Below are 24,312 nucleotides of genomic sequence, written 5' to 3' on the forward strand. Positions count from 1 at the left end.
AAAATCATTTCTGTTTATAGCTGTAGGTCCTGGCCGTTTTCTGGCCTTATACTTTCCTATGAGCAGATCCACTAATTCGCTCCTAAAGTCCAGGTGGCTACAAGGTTTTTTCGTGGATTGGTTTTTTTAATACTCTCTATAAAGTATATAGGCATTTACAATACATGTATCTATAAAGTAATATAGAAGCTTGACCCACCATCTTCTACTTTTCCAACAAATGGAATATGCTGCCATTCTTTGATCAACAGCGCCCATATATTTGTTGTAATCAACTATAGAAGATGGACACTCAACAACTTCTCTATCTCACCTTTTTTATTCGTGCGAAGAAAGTGGCCAGTTTCAGCAACATTGTGCATATTACTACACACAGTAACTGCTTTTACCCCTCTATCATTCCATTTGGTGATAGATATCTCATCAGACACTGCAAAGTCGATTTGCCCCATCGCCAGCTTTTTGTCTTCTTTAAATTTCTCTTTTGGTACATATTTTCTAGATTGTTTGATTGTTCCACAACCAAAAAGAGATCTCTCTTTTAATTTTTCCATAAGGGGTATAGTGGTATAGAAATTATCGAAATAAATACAATATCCCTGACTAAAGAAATTATCATTCAAGAAAGTATCATTTTTCGTCATTTCTTCTTTACCTTGGTATATTATAAATGCAAATAAATAGCCAGTTTCTGAACTAGCCAAAGCCCAAATCTTTATTCCTCTCTTTATTGGCTTCATAGACATATATTGTTTTAGACTGGTACGCCCTTTAAAAGCAACCACGCTTTCGTCTTCTGCAACATTTCGCACTTTGTACAGTTTATCATAAGCTGTGAATCCACGAGGCGGTATGTTGTGATTGTCATTTAGGTACAAAAGCCTGAGTATTTTTAAAAATCTTTTGATAGGAAATATTTCTGCTATTCTGTTATTGTGAAAATTAGGATTACGTGACCAATATTTGCGCAGGGTTGGTAATTTGTTAATTCCCATTATAATTAAAACACATATGGTAAACATAGGTTATGTATTATTGCTCATGAAAATCAGCAATAAAACATTGTAAATTAACCATGAATAACGTTATTGTTAAACCAAGTCCAGAAGGTAAATTGCGAAAATCATTGGTGAATAAGGATTAGTGAAAATGAGAAATAGCAAAAACACAAATTGTACTTGTTTAAGTAAATATTGGATTTATATGCGATTAAGCCACAACTGGTTCTAATAATTATGATAAATAGCAATTATTTTAAACTATAGAGGTTTATTAATTGGCACTATGATGCATCCAATTTGACAGTTGGCTTAACTGACTTTGATATTGTAGGCAAAATAACCATGTTTTGACTTGAAATTCTAAGGGTGATATTTACCAGTAGATTGATATCAAATGATGATTTTTTTGTGCTAATGTAGAGCTTGTGCTCCATTGTTTTTGCTAGATCCACCATCAGGCACCTCCGCATGTGGCGAATAGGGAATGCCTCTCAGATATGGGAGGTACCGAGGAAATGAGGGTTCGTAAATTGCGAAGGCTGTGCATGCTTTATAGACTTTAAAAAAGCATTTAACTTCTTCTTCTTTAAGTTCCATCTTCTATCGAAGGTTGAAAATCATCATGGTTATGCGGACTCTGTTGACTGCCGCTCTAAAAAGTTCTGCACTACTGTATTCAAACCATTCCCTTAAGCTCTTAAGCCAGGATATTCTTCGTCTTCCCATATTTTGCTTTCCTCGGATTTTGGTTTATCACTGACGTTGTTCAATAATTAGTCGGAAATGCTGTTCAGGGACGCTATTGATGGTTTAAGAGATGGTATAAAAATCAATTGTGAAATCATAAACAATTTAAGATATGCGGACGATACGGTTTTGATTACTGATAATGCGGACGATCTGCAAACATTAATAGACCGTGTAGTGGAAGCCTGTGACAGATACGGCATGAAATTAAACTGTTAGAAGACCAATATTCTTGTAGTAAGTAAAAACGATGTAATACAGCACCAATTCACAGGTAATAATGAACTCTTGAAAATAATCGACAAAATTACATACCTTAGATGCAGCCTAAATACGGAATGAGACCACTCACAGAACATAAGATGTCGTAAAGAAAAAGCGAGAGCTATCTTCAATCGCCTCAGGATGATTTTATGTAATATGCACCTGATAATTGATATAAGAACACGAGTCTTGAGATGCTATATTTTCAACCCTTTTATATGGAGTCGAAGCCTCGTCCTTGACGGAGGCAACATCCAAACGATTAGAAGCCTTCGAAATGTGGTGCTACCGCCGCATGCTCAGAATTTCCTATATTCATCATGTTACAAACAACACCGTGATCCAACGTATAAATAAAGATCTGGAAATTATGCGTATCGTGAAAATCAGAAAGATGATATACTTAGGGCATGTGATGCGCAATGAGAAGTATTAACTAATTCAACTAATTTTACAAGGCAAGATAGAAGGTAAAAGATCTGTAGGGCGAGAAGGGCATCGTGGTTGAAGAATATCAGACAGTGGGTAGGAATGACTACCATACATCTATTTAGAGCAGCTGTCAATAAAGTTGTATGGACCAATGTGATTGCCAACATCCACAGAGGATAGGCACCAAAAGAAGAAGAAGAATTGAATTTGATTGATCATACTTTACATTACTTTTAATTCGTGTAGCTAAATGTAGAACCTGTGTGCATCATCTACATATCTACACCATACTTTGAGTTTTTGGCCGTATCTGTACATAATATTTTGTTGAAATTATTTAAAATTCAGTTCTAATAATATGTAAATGATCACAAAAAGGTATTAGTAAATAAAAACAATACCATATGTAAAGGGCTTTTTAGAAAAATTTAAAAGAATAGGAAATAAATATAATATCAAAATATAATTCAAAACAAAAAACACGCTGAGATCTATTCGATCTACTATTTGACTTATGTGATAATTCATTAATTATTTATTTAAGTTTTCTTTATATAATTTGCGTAATTTAATTATAGTAATTATAAAGAGAAGATAAAATTATGTTATTATAATATTTTAATCATAAATAAAATGTTGAAGGTAATTTAAATTTATTGATTGTTGGTACAGTTATTTTGTTAACATAGATATCCTTTATAAAACAAGTTTTAATTATCTTTTATTACACGTAGGTACAGGTTAATTAACTTATACTCCAGAGTTCGATATTTCAGATGTTTAAAAATATACAAAAAAGTGGTAATGAAGGTACACACAACTTGTACGTATATACCTACTGAACAAAACACAAAATCAAAATAAATAATGATAAAGTCAACTTTATTTAGATCGGATGAGCTAGCTAGCCATCGAATATGAGTGTAGTAAGGTCACACAATATTGCACAACATTTTAAATGACATCTTTTGTAACATTCAAACATAAAATTATCTTGATATTGTTTATAGTAATGATAACATTATATATTTTAATAATGATAACATGATTTAGCAAAGAAAAATATCTTATTTTGGAAGATGCTAAATTGATTTCTTCCGAAACAGTTCTTATTGCAAATTGCATAGCAGGCTGAGGCTAGTTTCTTACTTTTAACAAATCGATATGAAAGAACCATTTAAGGTTGCTGTCTAAAAAAATAACAACAATTTTACAGTAACATGTTAAAAAGATTTAAACTGATATATTCATATGAATTCTGGGTCTTCGTTAATCTACAAAATGAAAGATATTATAATGGAGTTTTTTCTAGTTGCATAACTAGCACATCACTCAGTTTATCCAAATGTTTTTAAAAGCACCTATTTTTAACACATAACAAACATTCAAAAATGGTTCATGAAGAATAAAAATGAATTAATGCAGAGCTGGATGCATTACTGCAGAGCGCAGATATCGTTAGATTTGTAAAGTCACAAAGACTAAACTGGCTTGGCCACTTAAAAAGAATACCAGATAATCGAGCTGTACAAGTAATCTGGAGATTAAACCCCAAGCAAATAGGACAAGAGGTAGGCCCAATAAAAGGTGGTGAAGCAAAGTATTCAACATGGTATTCAACATTTCCCCATCAAATTTTTAAGCCCTTGCGAAGTGTATATTTGTATAAAGTAAGCATATATCTAAATTATTTTTCTATTATAAAATAGATGACTCAGTCAGTATTGAGTTACTTTAAAATATATTTATTATATCATAACTTGCAATTTGCAATCGTCAGCATTGATAACCGATATTATTGTTGAACTTTTGTTTTTATACAAGCCTTCTGTCTTGCCGGTGTAAAGTCGTCTGAAGTCGATATTTATTGTGTTTTGCGTTTGAACTTATTTGTGCCTTATTTTCATATTATTATATTGTTTGATAAGTAAATTTTGCATATAATAATCGATAGGTTATAGTAATGGGTATATTTTTTATTTTACTAAATTTCATTATAACTCATCTAAAATACCATATTGAATTGTAAAACAGATTTTTCTTCATTGTAATCTATTTTGTTTTTATTTCAGTAAAACTGCTGGAAAATGAGTGACAGTGAAACAGAATACTCAAATCTACTACTATTTACCTATTCACAGTATTTCCTCTGCAGAAAATTTTTAAATTTCAAGGGATTTGCATACAAAAAGAGTGCTTATATTATTAGTATATGTATGAAAACAAAAATAAATATTTCGCCTGAATCCCTAAGTAAAAGTAAAGTAAAAGTTTTATGCTACTGAAAATATATTTTTTATTCAATTATAACCAAAACAAAACATTAAAAAAAATTAGATCATTTTTTGACCATAATTTCAAAATTAATGTGTACGTTAAGCTGTAATAATGGGTTCGAGGTGGTTCAAGCGGTCTTGACTACGTCACACTCCTGGGCCAGCTGTCAAATGTCATGCGCAATATCATACCTTGTGTATTCATTGTATCATGGGATGCTCCATAGCATCTACAAGTTTAGCGAAACCAAGAACCCAAGAAAAGAAGAAGATCTATAGGTTAAATATCTATAGGTTAAAATATTTGCTCCTTGTAATATTTTTTTGTAAACTATTTCCGAATTGAAAATCGAAAGGTTAAAACAAATGAAAACTGTAATTCTTATTACAATGAATTGTGGCTTAATCCCATTTAAATACAGTGTTTACTTCAACATACCTTATTGAAACAGTTTCAGAACTGCTTCTGTTTAGGTTTGTCTAATTTTGTAACCTATAAATTATGGTTTGCATAATTAAAGGTTATAATTTTTCATAATCAATAAAAAATATCATTAAAATATATATACAAATTATAATTTATTTTTAGCATTTGAGGCAAACAGTTGAGAATCATCATGAAATTTGTTTACGTCGCTTTGATATATGTACATTTTGAACAAATTCGTTATAAACGTTAATAAATATAATTTTTACATTTTGTTGGTCTTTATATTGACAAATATAGTTGTTTATATCATAACATTTGTGCAAATCAAAGTGAATAATATATGAAACAGTAACAGTCAATATCAGCCGCATAAATGTAACGGAAATAATTACGAAAACAAATACAATCAAAACACTTTGGGAATAATAATTTTTATTACGTTTGCCAAACAACCATAAGTAATAAAGCATTTTATGATCCTAAAGAAGTAGTATTTATACGGTAGTATACCTGCATTGTAGACTATTTGTTTGTTTTGTGTGAATGACGATAAGTATTGCCTGAAAAACATACAGAACTTACTTTTGTTTATAATACAGGGCATCAAACTCACTGTTCTGAAAAAGACAACTGCAGCTAATTTTTTTAGATCTAATAATTTTAAATAATAATTTTTGTGACGTGATTGACAATATAAAAATGTTACGTTCACACCTGGACATAAAAGTGAAGCACTTTGACGCCTAGGCACAAAAGTGTAAAAGACGAAAGCTTAAAAGCTTCGTAAACCGCAGTGGACTTGATAGGTAACAATCCTTCAGTTACAGTCTTTGCAGTACACAAAATATCTAGAGGAAGACTCGATGCCGAGGGATCTTCGGAATCAGACATAATACTCGTACTTTTGGGCGAAAAATTTGATAACTTCTTACATTATAACTTCTTACATTTATAACTCGAGCAAGAGGCCCTTGTGTTTGTTAGTCACTTTTGGAGAATTTCTGAACTTTTGTGTAAAATCGTCTTATGAAATCTATCAACTTATAAAAACCAGTGTAATTCTAGTTTGACAATTCACTTGTTAGAAAAGCTTGAGTTTTGTATTATTATTTTTACCAATCACCAAATTGGCAGCTAATTTTTTAGGATCAACAAACTTTCAAAAGAATTTTCAAAAACAATAATGTTTGTATTTTGAGAACGACTTCCGAAGTGAAAATTGAAACGTCAATAAACTTAATTTAACGTTCAATTGTGGTATATTCCCATTAAAATAGTAATTACTTTAAAACGCCACAAGAAAATAGATTCAGAACAATACGGAATTTTAATATCACAAAAAATAATACAAATTATAGGATCTTTATTACTTCAGACAAACTTGAATGCTTTTTATGTAAGCAATCTGGACACACTGTAGACTTCTGTCCTAGCCGTCTAGAAATATGTAGCAATCCCTCTCTTTATAAACTTCTAGTCAAATCCCACGTGATCCTCCTTCTAGTATATCTTCTCTTCCCTCCTGTACAAAAAAAGAAATTTTTACAAATAATACACCTACTGACTTAACAATCCCAAATGGACAATGTCGAACATCAATATCTTTCCCTTCTAACTCTGGCATCAAAAGAACTCATTCCACTGACACAAGTCGTGAATCATCTACTTCATTGTTTACTGCTAGCCCCCAAACTTAAACGATAAAAATATACTACCTACCACAGCCTTCACAACTCCTAAATCAGCTAACTGATGACAAGGAAATTGGTAAAATTAGTCCCTCTGCTCAATTATGTATTGAAAAATTAATATGCGCTAATCCAGAAAAAAATTCGGTAGAAGCATTACAACTAATTGCCTTTCTGGAAAATTCCTTTGGTAGTGGTGATCCTCTTAAAGAAGCTGACAACCACCAACGTTAATTCTTTTCTTAAAGACTTTACACAAATACACCCAACTGCCTTAAGGCAATTGCCATAACTGCATATTGCCCTAATAAGCTTACCATCTGCTCCATATATATTCCCCCAAATAATCCGTTAAAAAAAAAGGAAAGATCCTGGACCTTAAATTTCAACTTCCACTGCCGTTTAGACTTACAGGAGACTTTAAAGAATATAACAGTATGTAAGGCTCTTAATCAACATTTGTACGCGGAACAGTAGTTGAAAATATCCTTAACTGCACAAACTCATGTCTTCGTAACACAGGATCTGATACTCACTTTATCATTTGCTCTGGATGTTTTTCAGCTATAGATCTTAGTATTAGTGACCCTTAATCTGCACTTTTTTTTTTAATCTGGCAAACAGCCGATGATCTCAGCAATCATTAGGCCATAATAATTATTAACAATTATAATGGAACTGTCTTTGCCGAAAGCTATTAGCGCCTAAATAAAGCTAACTAGCTAGTATTTAAAAGCCGTTGACTCTCTTTTGTGTGTTCATGGTCATCCGATAACCAATGATATTGACTACGTGTTAACGTCGATATCAGACACTAATTTCTCAGCTGCTAAGACTTACATTATCAAAAAAACACTCTCTCCAAATCAGAAAGCGGTTCTTTGCTGTAACTCTTTTTGTAAAGAGGCGATCCAAAAGAGCTTTAAATATTTACCAAAAAAACAAAAGCCTTGAAAATCTAATAAATTACAAAAAAAATAAAGCCAAAGACCAACACGTAGTAAAAAAATCATCCTGGCAGGATTATGTATCATCGATTAATGAAAATTTCAATCCTAGCTTACTTTGAAAAAAAAAATACGGCAAATTCAAGTTTACAAAACAAACAATAGAATGACTCGTTTAATTTTAAATGGTATAAAAATCACTCCAGGTGAACTTGTTTCTTTGCCAAACATTTCGACGAGAAGTTCAGAAATAAAACTAATTACTTTATCTCATCATGAAATAAATCCACACAGAAATAATCTGATATCGTCTAAACGTAGAATATATCTTAATTATTCGTTTACTATCCACAAGCCATCGAGTGAGATTCTATGGAGAAGCTATCAGCATATTAACGTATGTACTAAAAACGGCGTAGGTAGGCGTGGCTAACTGTGATATCAATATGGCGGTGGGATCATGGCCGGACTTAATAATATTAAAACTACTATAAAAATATGACTAGTTATTCAGAAGATTTATTCATAATCTAAAAAAGTGCTAATCTAAAAAATTAATACAGTCAAATACTATTAATTTATTCTCTGAAGTACGGGCCATTACTTTGTTTACATATTTGTATACTAACCTGTAGAACGTTATTCCTGAAGATTTTTTATTAACATTGCTTCTGCCACTGCAACTACGTTGAGAACAAGAAACCATTATTATGCACTATCACAATATATTATTACAGTTTCTATAAAAGTATTATAAGACTAAAAATATTCGAAAAATAACAAACGTAAATAAACATATACGATCTGTCAAAAGTGGCAAAACAATATGGCCGAAGTGAGGTCGTTTTTAGTCACGTAATGCCCTCTCCATAGATTCTAACTCGATGCCACAAGCTAATATTTGCCTTAGCTAATAAGCTAATACCAGAAACATTTGTCCAACTATGGTCTCAATAATTAGAGTTTAACTCTTAATTTTATACAATCTAATTTGGAGTTCACATAAATTTCCATCTCAATGAAGCAAGTCTATTGTATACCAATACTTAAACTAAATCAGCTAACTATTTTTCCACAATCTCATAGGCCCATCTTCCTTACATACAATATGTGTAAGCTAATAGAAAAAATGATCAACAAACGTCTTTTATGGTATTTTGAAAAACACAATGTTATTCCAAAAGAACAATCTAGCTACCAGAGACAACACTCCACAAGAAATAATATTGTACTACTCTAAACCCATATCTCCAATGCAATTAATAGCAAACAAGATCTGATAGCAACTATCTTAGGTATAGAAGGCGCATTTGATACCATGTCTAGAAACGAAATTCTTTACTTACTTTCTCAATGTAACCTCACGGGAACATATACACATTTATAAACAACTTCCTAACATCTAGAACATTAAAGGTTTCTGTCAATAACTTTCTTTCCTCTTCACACATTCAACATGATGGTTTTAGTTTTAAGCACATCCTTATTTATTTTGCGATTAGCAAATTAAGTCAAAATTATAACTTCACCAGTAAAATGCGTATTAAATGCCGATGACCTAGTAATGTAATGTCATGGTAAATCTAATGCTAGTACGAGTACAATTCCGAATTTAACAGTAAATGATCTGAATTTAAATAAAAGTTGCTTCTCTAGTACTTATAATATAATAGTCTCCCGTTTTATACCGCTGTCGCGGCTTTGGGAGTATAGCAGGGTAGTCTGCTATATCTAGGGCCTACGGTATACAAGGAAGGTAACATGGTCAGTGCTACGCTTCAACCGTCTATTATTACCCCTGGTTTTACCCAAGGTACTCATTTTTATTCAGGCTGAGTCGACCTGGGGCCTATAGACATTTTTAAAATGTCTAGATGTTCTTGCCGGTGGTGGGATTCGAACCCCGGACCATCGGCTTGCGAGGCAAGCATCCTACCGCTTGCGCTACGCAGGCCCTTCTCTAGTACTTACCTCTTCCAATTCCAAATCCAAAGTTATAAAATTCAGTAGAATAATGAATTAACTATTTTAACCCTGAAATCACTTGTCAACAAGTTTAAATTACCGATTGTTGATAATTGCCGAATATTTGATATGATATGTGATTCAAGAACAACCTGAAAACAACACATTCAGGAAACTAAAGAAGTCTATCTAAAAAGGGTAAATATAATTAAAAAAACTCTTACACTATTATTGGGACACAGAAGAAACTACGTTACTTTGAGTTTATAAATCACTAATCCGTTCCAAGCTCGACTATGGATGTTTTATCTATATGTCTGCAACTAAATAAACCCTAAATTTATTTAATACAGTACACAACACGGCTATCTGCGTATGTCTTGGAGCATTTAGTTCTTGTTTAGCAAAAAGTCTTTACTGTGAAGCTAACAAGCCTGCTCTATGGCTTAGCCGAGGAAACCTTCTTCTCTCCTATGCTGCTGCAATTTCTTCGATTCCTTCCAATGCAGTATATCCTTTACTTACATCATCACACCAACTCCATAACAACCCTCAACAAATTGAACAAGGAAGATAGCAGAGTTGATACATTAAGAATTTTCTTTCCAGAACTTATAAACAAAAATAAATACAACGTGGCTCTTTACACTGACGCATCAAAGACAGAAAGTAGAGTTGGATATTCTGTAACCACTGTACAACAGCCTATCGAACTCTATATAATTTCTGCTTGGTGTAGTATTTACGCTGGTGAACTCCTAGCTATCTCACGTACTTTCAAACATGTGTTATGTTTTTATTATTCTAATTTATTGTTCTATTTATTATTAAAGGTTCTATTTATAACACTTGCAAATTTATTAAAGTCTTTATTACTAATTTATTTTACACCAATAATTATATAATTTATCTACATTTATTATAATACGTGCGTTACATTTTAAAACGCTACGCGATGTTCAAAAACTAACTGTAACTGTTTACAAAAAAATTCCTCTTTAAATATAAAATCCCGCTATTCGAGAATTGCGGCCATTCCATCGAAGAGCCCAGAAGCTCAGACTGGTTTGATTCGGCCTACTTCTGGAAATTTCAAGTCGCGGGTGACTCATCACAATTCAGGTAGACAGGTCTTTCAACTGAGCGCCGAAATAACTAGAATAGAAAAGATATTAGTAATAAATATGTTTACAGTTTTGAGTCATATGACACGTCATTATTTATCGTAACACATGCCCAACAATATCCGAACACACACATAGCCATATGTACTGATTCACTTTTGTTTTTCCACTCCATTTATACTAGATCCACCAACCATCCTCCCGTCCAAGATATTCATGAAACATATCAGCTTCTTATAAATCAAAATACAACAGTCACTCTGATATGGGTACTGTTTCATGTCGGGATTAGTGGTAACGAAAACGCCGACTGCCTTACCAAAAAAGCAGCAGCATCCATGGACACCATTATTAATATACAAATCTGCAACGATTTAAAAGCAAACATGAAGAAACTTAATCTATACACCTGGAAAATTCACAGTTACTTGAGCGCTGCATGAAATTAAACCCTTAGTATACCTATTTACTTATCCTGGTTTATCTCGGAAAAATATGGCAATAATAGGGAGATTACGTATAAGACATACCCGTATCACACATGGCTATTTGATGGCATCATCTTTACAACCAAAATGTCAGCACTGTAATACGACTCTTCGAATCAGACATACTTATCAAATGTCCTCTTTATACCAAAATACGCCAATGGCTAAAAAACTTTTAACCTATTTATTTACTTATAGCTTTAATAATATTATTAATAAGCTTTAATAATATTAATAATATTATATATAAAACATATGTTATTTTTTGTTTGTGTTTTTGTATTTCAAAATCAGTTTTCAATTAAAATATCGAAATTGTGAATAAATGCTCTTTTTTCTCTATAATATGACAATGTTCCAAAACATTTAAATCTACGTAAATCGATGTAAATATAAATAGATTTTGAAGGGAAAAATATATGTAAATTACTGGAACAAAAAATAACACATATTGGACGTGTAAAATATATTATAGTAGAGGAGCTATGTGGGGATTTTGCTTGTTACTCGAGTGCGTCAGAAAATCATATGGGGAGAAACCTTTCTACCCTCTAATGTACTGACTTACAGCGAGTCCGTCCGATTAGTAAAAAATCACTCCTCGGAAAAACTCGAGCGCATAAGATTAAGACAAGGTACCTATGTTAAGTACATCAAGAACAGTGTATATTTCAATAATCTGACGATTTGAGCGTAGCATAAAGAAATGAGCGAGTCACAAAGTAAAAAAAGCGTTATATTTTTTGTTTTGAATGAAATCCTTTAAGGATTACGGAAAAAACATAATCTAACGATTTCAGTGGAGTAATCTAGCTAAAACAATTAATAAAGTGTGGAGCATACAGCTACCAAGATCTATATTTTCCACTTCGCATCTCTTTATCGTTCTCACTCTTTTTCTATCTCTTACACTATCGCATCATTCCATGATCTGCAGGGTGTCTCATAATTAATTTAACATTAGCTAATGGGTGATAGCTGACATCAAAATACACCGTTTGAGATCAAATTGCTTAGGCAAAATGTTGCTAGTTTTTGTTCTACAGGGTGATTCATTAATATTTTTTTAATTATTTTTAGGGATATATTGAAATTTATTTAACCGATTTAGGTCAACTTCGGTATCTTGCTATTATTTAGTATGCTTAATATGAAAATGATATTAGTTTTACCATTGACTCTAGGTGGCGCCCCCTACTATCACATTGGTTAATTAATGTGGGCAAAATTGTTTCTGGAAAAAACATTCTGAAAAAAAAAACATGAAATAACATTTAATTCTACACAAAAAAAAAAGTATTCTTCTTTCAAATCAAAAAAGTACACCGTTTTCGAAATAAACGTATTTTTTAGATACGTGTATAAAATGAAAAAATTTTACAAAAACTTATGTAAATTCAAACATTATTCAAAAGGTCTTAAATACCAGTGAATATTAAATGTATTAGTCGTAGATAATTTTTGCAAACAAAATGCATATAATTGAATCAATTATCTTTATTAAACCTTTTACACAGTAACAAATTTAAAAAAAAAATCAGAAATTAAATTAAACAATGAAATGAATATAAAACAAATGACAAAGTGAATAATTCAAAACGAAACGAAAAAAAAATTACAATAAGTGTTCAAAATGTTTACCATTAGATAAACTACATAATCTAAATATTTTGTGTAAGTTTTGTGCAAGTTTTGTCTTATTTTAAATAATGAGTTTCTTTGGGCCCTAATTACGTTAACTTCCTCTACAATATTTTGCCATAACTCTTAAAGGTTATTAATTTTTTTTTATAAACAAGTGACTTTAGGTAGCCCCACAAGTGAAAGTCTAGGTGAAGGTCTAGGGTATTAAGTTCCGGACTGTATACACTATCTCTACCAATTCACCTTGAAGGAAAAATTTCATCTAGATAATTTCTAACTTCTAGGCTATAATGTGGTAATGCACCATTATGCATGTACCAAGAGTTACGTCTCAAATTTAGAGGTATGTCTTCTAAAAGAGTTGGTAAATCTTCTCTCAAAAATTTTAGATACGTTACTCCGTCACAAGACAAAATTGAGACAAAATGGGGGTGTTCCATTTAAAAAAAAAGGACGGTGACGTCATTAATCGAAAGTAATTCACCCTGTATATTAGAATATTATTTTAAAATACGGTAAATTAAAATCAAAAATCGAAGTGTTTCAGGATTATTTCTTAAAATGCTCTATTTAGCTAAAAAAGAATTTGTTCCATACTTTACATACACAGTGTATAGTGTGTGAATGTCTGACGCCCTCGATTATTTACATGTGACTGTTTTTTTTTACATTTTCCAAAATTTGTACACGCTCACCGCTTCACTAAAATTGCAAACAACAAACTTTTTTTCGTTTTACGACCTATCATCAGATTCCAATAGGTCCCCATGATGCTTCAGTAATTGTAAATTTAACATCCCAGGTTCCCCTACTATTATTTTTAAAACAGGATCTGTTTGTACTAAATTTTTATGGAGGTTTTGTTTTTTTAGCTAAACAGGATTATGTACAAAATTCTCTAATGAATTTTGATACGTTTTGTGAAATATTATACAAAGTTCAAAGGTTCAACTAACATAAAAGGATTTATTGGACATTTTAAATCCACACTCGTATACAAGGTGATTCGTATATAGCATGTTAAAATTGTGTGCCTAATCTGAAATTGCACTCAGAAAATACACTCTAAATATAATTTTATATATATATATATATATATATATATATATATATATATATATATATATATATATATATATATATAATATATATAATATATATATATATATATATATATATATATATACCTATATGAAAATCACTAAGTTCTCGGGAAGAATCGCGTTAAAAATTTAATCGACGTTTCAGCACCCATTTTGGAGCCATTTTCAAGATAGATACGGTTCCGTTCGAGTTCGGGGTCTCAATCTGCCTACTCCCCTCACTTGTAACGTACCAATATCGTGTTCTGTATAAAGTCAAACGGCACTGAGGTCTCAATCTTCCTAATCCTTAGTGTCGAGTGACTACACATCAATGCTCAAACCCATATATTGGCTACGATATGTTGACGATACATTCGTCATTTGGCCCCATGGCAGAGATGCTTTGACGTCTTTTTAAACCCATCTGAATGGTATACATCCTAGTATCCAGTTCATGATGAAGATGGAAACTGATTCATCCCTACGTTTCTCGACGTTATTAAAAAGGAAAACAAATTCCAAGGTTTTTATTACCCTGTTTATCGAAAACCCACTTAGGTATATCAATAGTTGCTTGCATGCCAGCTCTCATCATTCATCTTTACAGATTAATTTAGTCAGTAATACCCTTGTTCTTTAGCCTTAGTACTAGACTGTTTGTAGCATTTAATGAGGTAAATATTTTTTATAAAAATAAATTTTACAGGGTGGACAAAATGCTTGATTGTTCTATTAGCACCTAGTATCATATTCCTATATATTTTACGTTTAAAGTTATTTGTCTATGATATTTTGAATATTTTAATTTTTATTTTTTAATTAATCAATAAATTACCATCGATATTAATGTTTTATCTGAAAATATTAACAAGTAATATTCATTTATCTAATAACAAGCAAGAAACAGTAATAATTAAAAATAATTATAATATGAAATGCATTATCCTCATTTTAAATGACACTCTTGTGTTACGCCACATATTTTTAAAGTAAAAAAGAGCGTTCCTTATTCCTTATGTCGTATTTTATGCTTTATTAGTAAGCAAGCTTGATCAGAGGACAAAGAAAAGAGATGAACGAACTAATAAAAACTAAACACATTCAGAGGGAAACATGGGTAGACTACTAGACTACTTTCGATCCCTATTTGCTAAAGCTGACGATAATGAACCACCAACACCAAAGGTGACGACAAACGAAGAAATGCATATTGAGGAGGAAGAGGTAAAGGAAGCATTAAGGAAATTAAAAAATAGAAAATCACCAAAAGAGGACAGAATACCGAACGAACTGCTAAAGTACGGAGGACCAGATCTGACCAAACAACTACTAAAACTAATCCAAAAAATAATAGAACAAAAGAGAATTTCTCAGAAATGGAGATCAAGCATCCTAATACCTCTTTTCATAAAAGGAGACAAATCAAACCAGGAAAATTACAGAGCAATTAATTTATTAAACACAACACTAAAATTAACAACCAAAGTGATAACAAATAAATTGAATAAAATTATAACACTACCAGAAGAACAACAAGGTTTTATGTCGGGAAGATCATGCACCGACGCTATATTTATAATGAAGCAAGTGCAAGAGAAATCATTAGAATACAACAAAACGGCATATCTATGTTTCGTGGACCTTACAAAGACATTTGACTGCTCAAATTAAAAGACGTTATCCACTTACCGTATGCAAGAGAGATACCTCTAGGAATAATCAAAACGATCGAAAATATCTACCAAAACAACATAATAAAAGTAAAAGTAGAAGAAGAACTAACCCAGCCTATTAAAGCTGGCAATGGGATAAGACAGGGAGATTCCCTAAGTCCTCTATCGTTCAACCTGATTATGGACGAAATAATAAAAAAAGTAAGAACTAAAAAAGGATACCAAATGGGAGAAAAACAAATTAAAATAATCTGCTATGCAGACGACGCAATACTACTCTCTCAAAGTAAAGATGATTTACAACGTAACGTATGCTGCACCAATTTAGTATAACTGCCAGAAAATTTAACATGTTAATTTCCCCAAACAAGACAAAATGCATGGTTACAACAGCAAATTTACTAAGATGTAAATTAGAGCTGGAAGGTTAGATAATAGAACAAGTGGTGGAGTTAAAATATCTAGGCATCACATTATCAAGCTACGTAAAGTTTAAAACCGAAGTGGAAGATCAAGTGAATACAGCAAATGAAACAATATGGAGAAATAAAAATATCGGGAAAGAAACGAAAGGCAGAATTTACAAAAAAAGGCATCAGACCAATAATGACATACGCGGCAGAAACAAGACCCCACACAGAGAGGACAAAAAGGATGTTAGAAACAGCAGAGACGAAAACACTTAGAAAAATTAATGGTAAGACACTACGGGACAAAGCTAGAAGTACAGATATACGGCGTAGATGCAAGGTGGAGAACATCAAGAACTGGGTAACAAATAGAAGAGTAGAATGGAACGATCATATAAGCCGAATGACAACAAACAAAGTAGTACAGATGGCAAGAGACGGTTCCCCAATAGGAAGACCACGAAAACGATGGAACGACAACTTACTGGAGACACACGTGAAAAACAGACAGTGTCATGTCTATATAAAAAGAAGAAGAAGGAAAAGATTAGTAAGCAAGTGTATTATAAACCAAATTATATAGCCGTAAAGGAAAAATCGAAAGTTGTTAAAACTGGAGATCTAGGTGGCCAAGCAACTAGCCCAAATCGCCCGAACATAGTTATGTTGGGATTGTCTGTACCTAGCCAAGAAATATATTAAAGGACTAATTTTTGCTTACGTATTAACTGAAAAATAGTTAAATTTTGCAACTATTATATTATTAAATTTCAATAATATAAAGTCACAATTTTAGTTTATTAGATGTTCAAAATCTTCATAATTTTCTTGTTAAAAGTTGTATTACATATTTTTTGTTTTTCCTCAACATTCCATTACATACCTAGTTATGTTGTTACATTCTTGTATAACTCGCTCTCGTAGATCAACAATGTTTTGTGAATATGTATGGTATACTCTTAATTTAAGGTAATGCTATAAAAAAAATCTAGTCATTCAAACATACTGCAGCTTTATGAATAAATCAAATATGTTGCAAATAATTGGAATCTTGTTCAATACTGGTGGTAACCTTTTCACAATATTACATGCGTCTGTTATGTCTGGATATTCTTCTTTAAGTTCCATCTTCTATCGAAGGTTGTTAATCATCATGCCTATGCGGACTCTGTTAACTGCTGCTCTAAATAGTTCTGCACTACTGCATGCAAACCATCCTCTCAATTTCTTAGCTACGATATTTTTCGTCGCCCCACATTTCGCTTTTTTCGAATTTTGTCCCAAGTACTGAAGATTTCTTCTGTTGATAATTCATAATATTTCAGCTCATTTCCTATTTTTCTAGTAACTTCTGCATTTGAATTTCTTTGAGTCCGCGATATTCGTAGGGTTCTTTTGTAACACCAAAATTTAATATATATATATATATATATATATATATATATATATATATATATATATATATATATATATATATATATTATATATACAGGGTGAGTCATGATGAACTTTACATACTTCTACCATATGTAGAGTCCCTCAGGGAGCATATAATGTGGCCACTAAAAAATGTCAACTCCGCTTCTTTATTAATTAACAGGGTGATTTGTGTAATTGACCATTTATTTCATTTTACTGTAGTGTTTATACGGCTCATTTGATTTTTTAAATTTTTGCATGATACAGTACACTACTATCAAGCATTCCACTGGTATTAGCTAAACTAAAAAATTCCAGGACTGGCTTTGGAAAAATTAATTTAGGGATTCGTATTAAATATTACACCCTGTATTTATTTTTTTTTTTAAATGCAATAAGTGATTTTCAAACTACATAAATAGCCAATGAAAACGACATATGCGACAATGTTGTCGCACTTTTATTAAATTTTTAGTGAACGATCAAATCTTACCAAAAATAGAACAACCATAATGAAGTATCAAATTATAAGGTATTAATTTAAACAAATGTTATAAATTTCAAATATTTTAATTAAAATGAGTTCCTACAACATAATCTAATACGTAGAAAATTAACATCTTTACTGTCACTTTGTATTATCTCTACGATAGAATCAATTGTTTTTCAATTTGAAATTTTTACTCATAGATCGTATTGGGGCATTATTTTCGATAAATAAATTGATTAAATTGATTAAAAAGTCAAACCTCTTGTATGTGTTAGTTTTTGTTGATTGTAAATGATTAAAATTTTATGTCAAATAATAATACATTGCATCAACTGTACTAAATAAAAATAAATCTAAAAAAGTTTAAAATGAAGGTTCGCGTTGACCGTTTGAAGTTTCTTGATATTTTATACCCATTGTCATTATTGTCATTATCAATTGTTATTTATGTGTACAAGAATACATATTTCTTCTGTCATATCTACGTCAAGTACATTGTGTTAGTTTTGGTAGAGCTTTTGTTACTTTCGTTCAAAATGCCACATCAGTTTTCGACCACAGAATATGCAGACATAATATTTGTTTATGGATTCTGTAATGGGAATGGTAGGGCTGCTAGTAGAAAATATCGCAGGAGATTTCCTAATCGTCGAACTCCCAGTCATCCAACATTTAGGTCAGTTTTTAATTATTTGCGAGAAAATGGCACTTTTCCTAGTGGAACAACAGAGCGATATGTAGATGAAGCGCAGGAAGATGACATTATGGACGCCGTTACTATAAACCCTACAATAAGCACTAGACAAGTAAGTCGAGAACTCAATGTTACTCAATCAAAAGTAAGTAGAGTCTTACAAACAAATAATCTATACCCATATCACATTCAAATGGTTTAGCGACTACATGCTGGAGATGAGAATTTACCAGAGACGGGATAAATATATAATAATAATAGTCTCCCGTTTTATACCGCTTCGCGGCTTTGGGAGTATAGCAGGGTAGTCAGCTATATCTAGGGCCTACGGTATACAAGGAAGGTAACATGGCCAGTGCTACGCTTCAACCGCCTATTATTACCCCTGGTTTTACCCAAGGTACTCATTTTTATTCAGGCTGAGTCGACCTGGGGCCTATAGAAATTTTTAAAAATGTCTAGTTGTTCTTGCCGGCGGTAGGATTCGAACTCCGAACCACCACAGATAAATAATTCGGGATAAACGGGATAAATAATTCACGAAATTCACATGTGTGGGCAGAAGAAAATCCCCATGCTATTCGAGAACGTCGTTCTCAGTTAAGGTTTTCGGTTAACGTGTGGATTGGTGTCATAAATAACCAATTAGTAGGTCCTCACTTTTTTGATGGTCCTTTAACAGGGCAGGTCTATTTGAACTTTCTACAAAATATTTTGCCGAATTTGCTTGCCAACGCGAACGTTGCTATCCGAGGGATGTATTTTCAGCATGATGGGGCACCCCCACACTTTTTACTGGCAGTGAGACAACATCTCAATATTGTTTATGGCAACAGGTGGATAGAACGTGCAGGTCCTATTTCGTGGTCTTCAAGATCCCCTGATTTTGAAGGCCACGAAAATGAACTAGTTTACGCAGTGAATATTAATAACCGACAACAATTAATTGATAGAATTATACATTGTTGTAATACTATTAGAAACGATCCCCAGAGTATCCGTAATTCAATACGTCAATTAACAATTCGGCAACAAAAATGTGTACAGGCTGCAGGGTTCCATTTCGAAAATCTATTTTGAATTATTTTTATTTTGTTACCATTATTGTATCTTTTCTAGTTCTAATTTATAGGTTTCCCATAACTATATACATATTTTTAGTTTTTTTTTTAAATTGTTCTTCGTTATTGTTAGTAGTTACTGTTTTTTGTTGTGCAGTGACTCAGTTTATCATTTCAATTAAAATGTTTGAAATTTATAACATTTGTTTAAATTAATTACCTTATAATTTGATACTTCATTATGGTTGTTCTATTTTTGGTAAGATTTGATCTTTCACTAAAAATTTAATAAAAGTGCGACAACATTGTCGCATATGTCGTTTTCATTGGCTATTTATGTAGTTTGAAAATCACTTATTGCATTTAAAAAAAAAATTTATACAGAGTGTGATATTTAATACGAATCCCTAAATTAATTTTTCCAAAGCCAGTCCTGGAATTTTTTAGTTTAGCTAATACCAGTCGAATACTTGATAGTAGTGTACTGTATCATGCAAAAATTAAAAAAATCAAATGAGCTGTATAAACACTACAGTAAAATGAAATAAATGGTCAATTACACAAATCACCCTGTTAATTAATAAAGAAGAGGAGTTGACATTTTTTAATTTTTTAGTGGCCACATGATATGCTCCCTGAGGGACTCTACATATGGTAGAAGTATGTAAAGTTCCTCATGACTCACCCTGTATATATATATATATATATATATATATATATATATATTATATATATATATATTTATATATGTATATATATACATATATATATATATATATATATATATATATATAAATATATATATATATATATATTTATATATATATATATATATATATATATATATACATATATATATATATATATATATATATATATATATATATATATATATATATATATATATATATATATATATATATATAGCCCTAAAGAAGACATCAGAAAGGATGTCGAAAGCACGGCCTAATGGATATCGACGCGGTTCAACCCGGAAGACTGGTGAGTTTAATATTAATCTTTATAATGGCATTAATCTTAGCTCTAGGTTTAATTGTACTAACCGCGGAAATCTTTCCGAACATAATATATATATATATATATATATATATATATATATATATATATATATATATATATATATATATATATCATCCTGTATTATATTATTAACCACCACCACAAGTTGTATTGGGATGGTAATGTTGGTTGATTTATGTTTCTAGAATGAAACCCTACATAATATATGCAGATCCATTTATAATGAGGACAGAGCAAATATATATTCTACTCTTGTAACGATATTACGAATTGGTTCAAGTGAGTTGGCTACAAATAAGTCGTATTTCCAACATTATATCAAACTGAAGGACTTTGTAAGAAATATGTTAGATATCATAAAGTAATTACGTGTTTAATATTCAATAATAATAGTACTTACTTGAAAAGTGATAAATATCCGTTAAGAGTTAGAACTCAACTACTTTATTACAATGATTATTATAAAGTCAACAAACAAACAGTTTAAAATTAATACATATTGTTTTTAACCCAACAGAATAGTTTCCTTTTAGGTGGGGACATGGATGAAGAGGACTGCTGAAGTACTCCAAGAGTCAGTCCTGAGACCCAATCTTTGAAATATCTTATACAATGGGGTACTGGAAGTAAACAGAACACAAGGGGTAAGTTCAAGTGAATATGCAGATGACCAAGACCTACTTTTTCAAGATAATATGAATTAAAATATAATTAAAACGTGGCGTTGAAAAAAACGACGAGATGGATAAAGAGAAACGGTCTAAAATTGATAGTGAAAAAGGCCGAAATAATTATCTTAAGGGGACTGCGAGACCGGAAGTTTGTAAGCTTCCGGTTTAAGAGGTTCTGAAATAAGACCCCTAAAAAACCGCAAAATACCTTGGCGTAATGTTTCACAATAGAATTGAATTCAGACAACACATACAAAAAGCACATCGGAAAGCAGAAGAGAGGACCTCTACCCTGCACAAGATGATCCAAATACAAGAGACGTACCGGATCGCGCAGAAGAGCCATCATTTTACAATCGATGTTGTCCAGAATATTATAGAGGACCACAGTGTTACAGAGGTTCTCAATAAGGCTAAATACAGAGACTTACTTCTTAGAGCACAGAGAAAACCCCTGATTAGGGTGTGCAGTGCGTACAGAAGAGCATCAACTATTGCACCATAAGTGGTAGCTGGGCCTGTGCCGGTGCACTTCCTAGTCAGTAAAAGGGTCTGAATGCACCGGTGCAAGGGGTTAAAAAGGGAAAGAAGCTTGGAAATGTGGCAGGATCAATGGTCTAGAACAACAGGCGAGGCCGTCTTGACAGGGGCTTTTACCACTGATGTAAGGAAGTGATCAACAAGTCAAAGAAATATAAAGAAAATGTTTGATTTTATTATTGATCTTGTCACAAAAACCATAAAGAAAAAGGAAGAAGAATAGAACGAATAGAAGAATAGAAGGCAACGAGAGAGATAACTCATTTTATTGATTTTATTTATTTATTTTACGGATTTTACTTATTTATTTTATTAATTTTTTAATTTTTATTGCTGAAACTGTAGCAATATATAAAGCATTGAGATACTTTGAAAAAACTCATTTACTCAGAACACATTTTTGTTACTATAGTTTTTAACTCACTAACAGTTATGTGAGCCATTGAAACTTTAAAATTTCCTCGTAATAACTCAAACTATATCTCCTGTTTAAATTAAAAAACTTCTTAATGCCATTTATAAAAACCAAAGAATTGTTCATTTTTTTGTGGGTTAAACCTCACAGAGGTCTTAAATACAACGAACATGTTGACCTATTAGATAAAAGAGTCATTGATACGTAAACGCAAACTGGTCAAAAACTGATCAAACAAAATATGTAGATAACTTGCATTAACAGTAATTAAAAATAATACTAATAGTAAATGGAAACAATACTAGCATATAAACAGTACATATTCTTCTTAGCAATATGCGTGTATACAAGCTTTCAATCCCAAGTAGTTATTGGTTTTCAAATTATTTTGTTCTACAAAGGTATATAACCTCATAATTAGAAAAAAAATTAAACACGCCTGTTATTCTAGTCATCTGGCAAAACTAAAAATCGTAAATTAAAACTTACGTCCAGAATGACAAAAAGAAGGAGAGTTAAATCACAATTTCTTCGAATGAAAAAATACATAACACAAACGGAGAATCTAATAAAAAATTTAATTAACATCAAAATTTTTCCTCTGCACAATATGTGCTAACTGCTATCTCTAAATATGAAAATTATACATAAATTTTAAATCGCATTTATCTGCAAAAGCAAGCTTAATATTAAAGTGTTGTTGGAATCCTAACCTCAGTTTTACCCTATTTTTCGTCCCCCTGTCCGTGATCTAGTCTAGTTTATCTTAAAAAACAATATCTTGACGGGTCCATAGATGAGAAACGAGTGTCCATGTTTTATTCCTATCTTATACTTAATAATTGAAGACACAAGTGCATGAAGGATCTATGTGACATTTTTTCAAAATATTTTTTTTTATGTTAAAAGTACGTTGTGCGAACCTAGAAATGTTTCAAACAAGTCAAACACTTTTTAAAATTATTATTTGCTAAGTTACTAGACCGTAAACGATCTATGTACACAGTAAATTTTAAAATGTAAGTGCATAAAGGATCTATGTACACAATATGTTACTTATATCCCTTATCCACTGAGATTTCTATGGATTTGTTGTACATGAATCCTTTATGCCTGAATACTCTGATTTTCTCCTTCTGTCATATTACTTAGATCCTAAAAGTAAGGTTATGTAGTTATTATTTACATCTAGATGGTGTGCAGTGTTCTGCTTCTCTTGCTAATTTTATGGGAAAAATGTCGTTAAGAAGTAAATATATTGTTAGTTTAGCTCAAAAACAATATAAAGGTAAGTAAAATTAAAAGTAAATATAGCTTATCATGTTACAAAAGCCATTTTAAAAGTGGTTGGTCATTTAGGGTTATTTCGTGTTTATATGAACTTTTTATAGTTTTTTTTAGTTCTTTTTAAAATTTATATTGTAAAAATATTTTTAGTCTCTTACATATTTTAGATCAATCAAAAAAGCAAAGTCAATTTAAACAAAATGAGGTTACGGAAAATGAAACGAACCAGTATGTAGAACTGAAAGTTGCAGATGAGAAAAATGGAGTTAGGGAAGGAGAACTTGATTTAGCCTATAATGAAACAAGCCATTATATGGAGTTAAAAGATGGAGATGATGAAAGCAGGCCAGAAGAGAAGATTAGCTAACATTTTTGTGGATAGAAATATAATATTTAGTTTTGTATTTTTTTTTCTAGATATTGCTGCAATTTTCACCGAAAAAGAGAAAACTCCAGATTTTTCCTCGAATATTGACACAATTTCTACATTTGATAACTTTGATAAATATAATCCGGAAAA

The 24,312-nt window shown here is 31.5% G+C and overlaps 1 protein-coding gene across 2 annotated transcripts in view; it reads right to left on the bottom strand.

The window, feature by feature from the left end:
- Positions 1-24,312, bottom strand: part of LOC140447587 (prolactin-releasing peptide receptor-like) — a 1,093,989-nt gene that overhangs the window by 945,331 nt on the left and 124,346 nt on the right. The gene's annotated exons all lie outside the window — the stretch shown is intronic.

Source organism: Diabrotica undecimpunctata, chromosome 8 (genome assembly GCF_040954645.1).
Source record: "Diabrotica undecimpunctata isolate CICGRU chromosome 8, icDiaUnde3, whole genome shotgun sequence".
Taxonomy (NCBI): domain Eukaryota; kingdom Metazoa; phylum Arthropoda; class Insecta; order Coleoptera; family Chrysomelidae; genus Diabrotica; species Diabrotica undecimpunctata.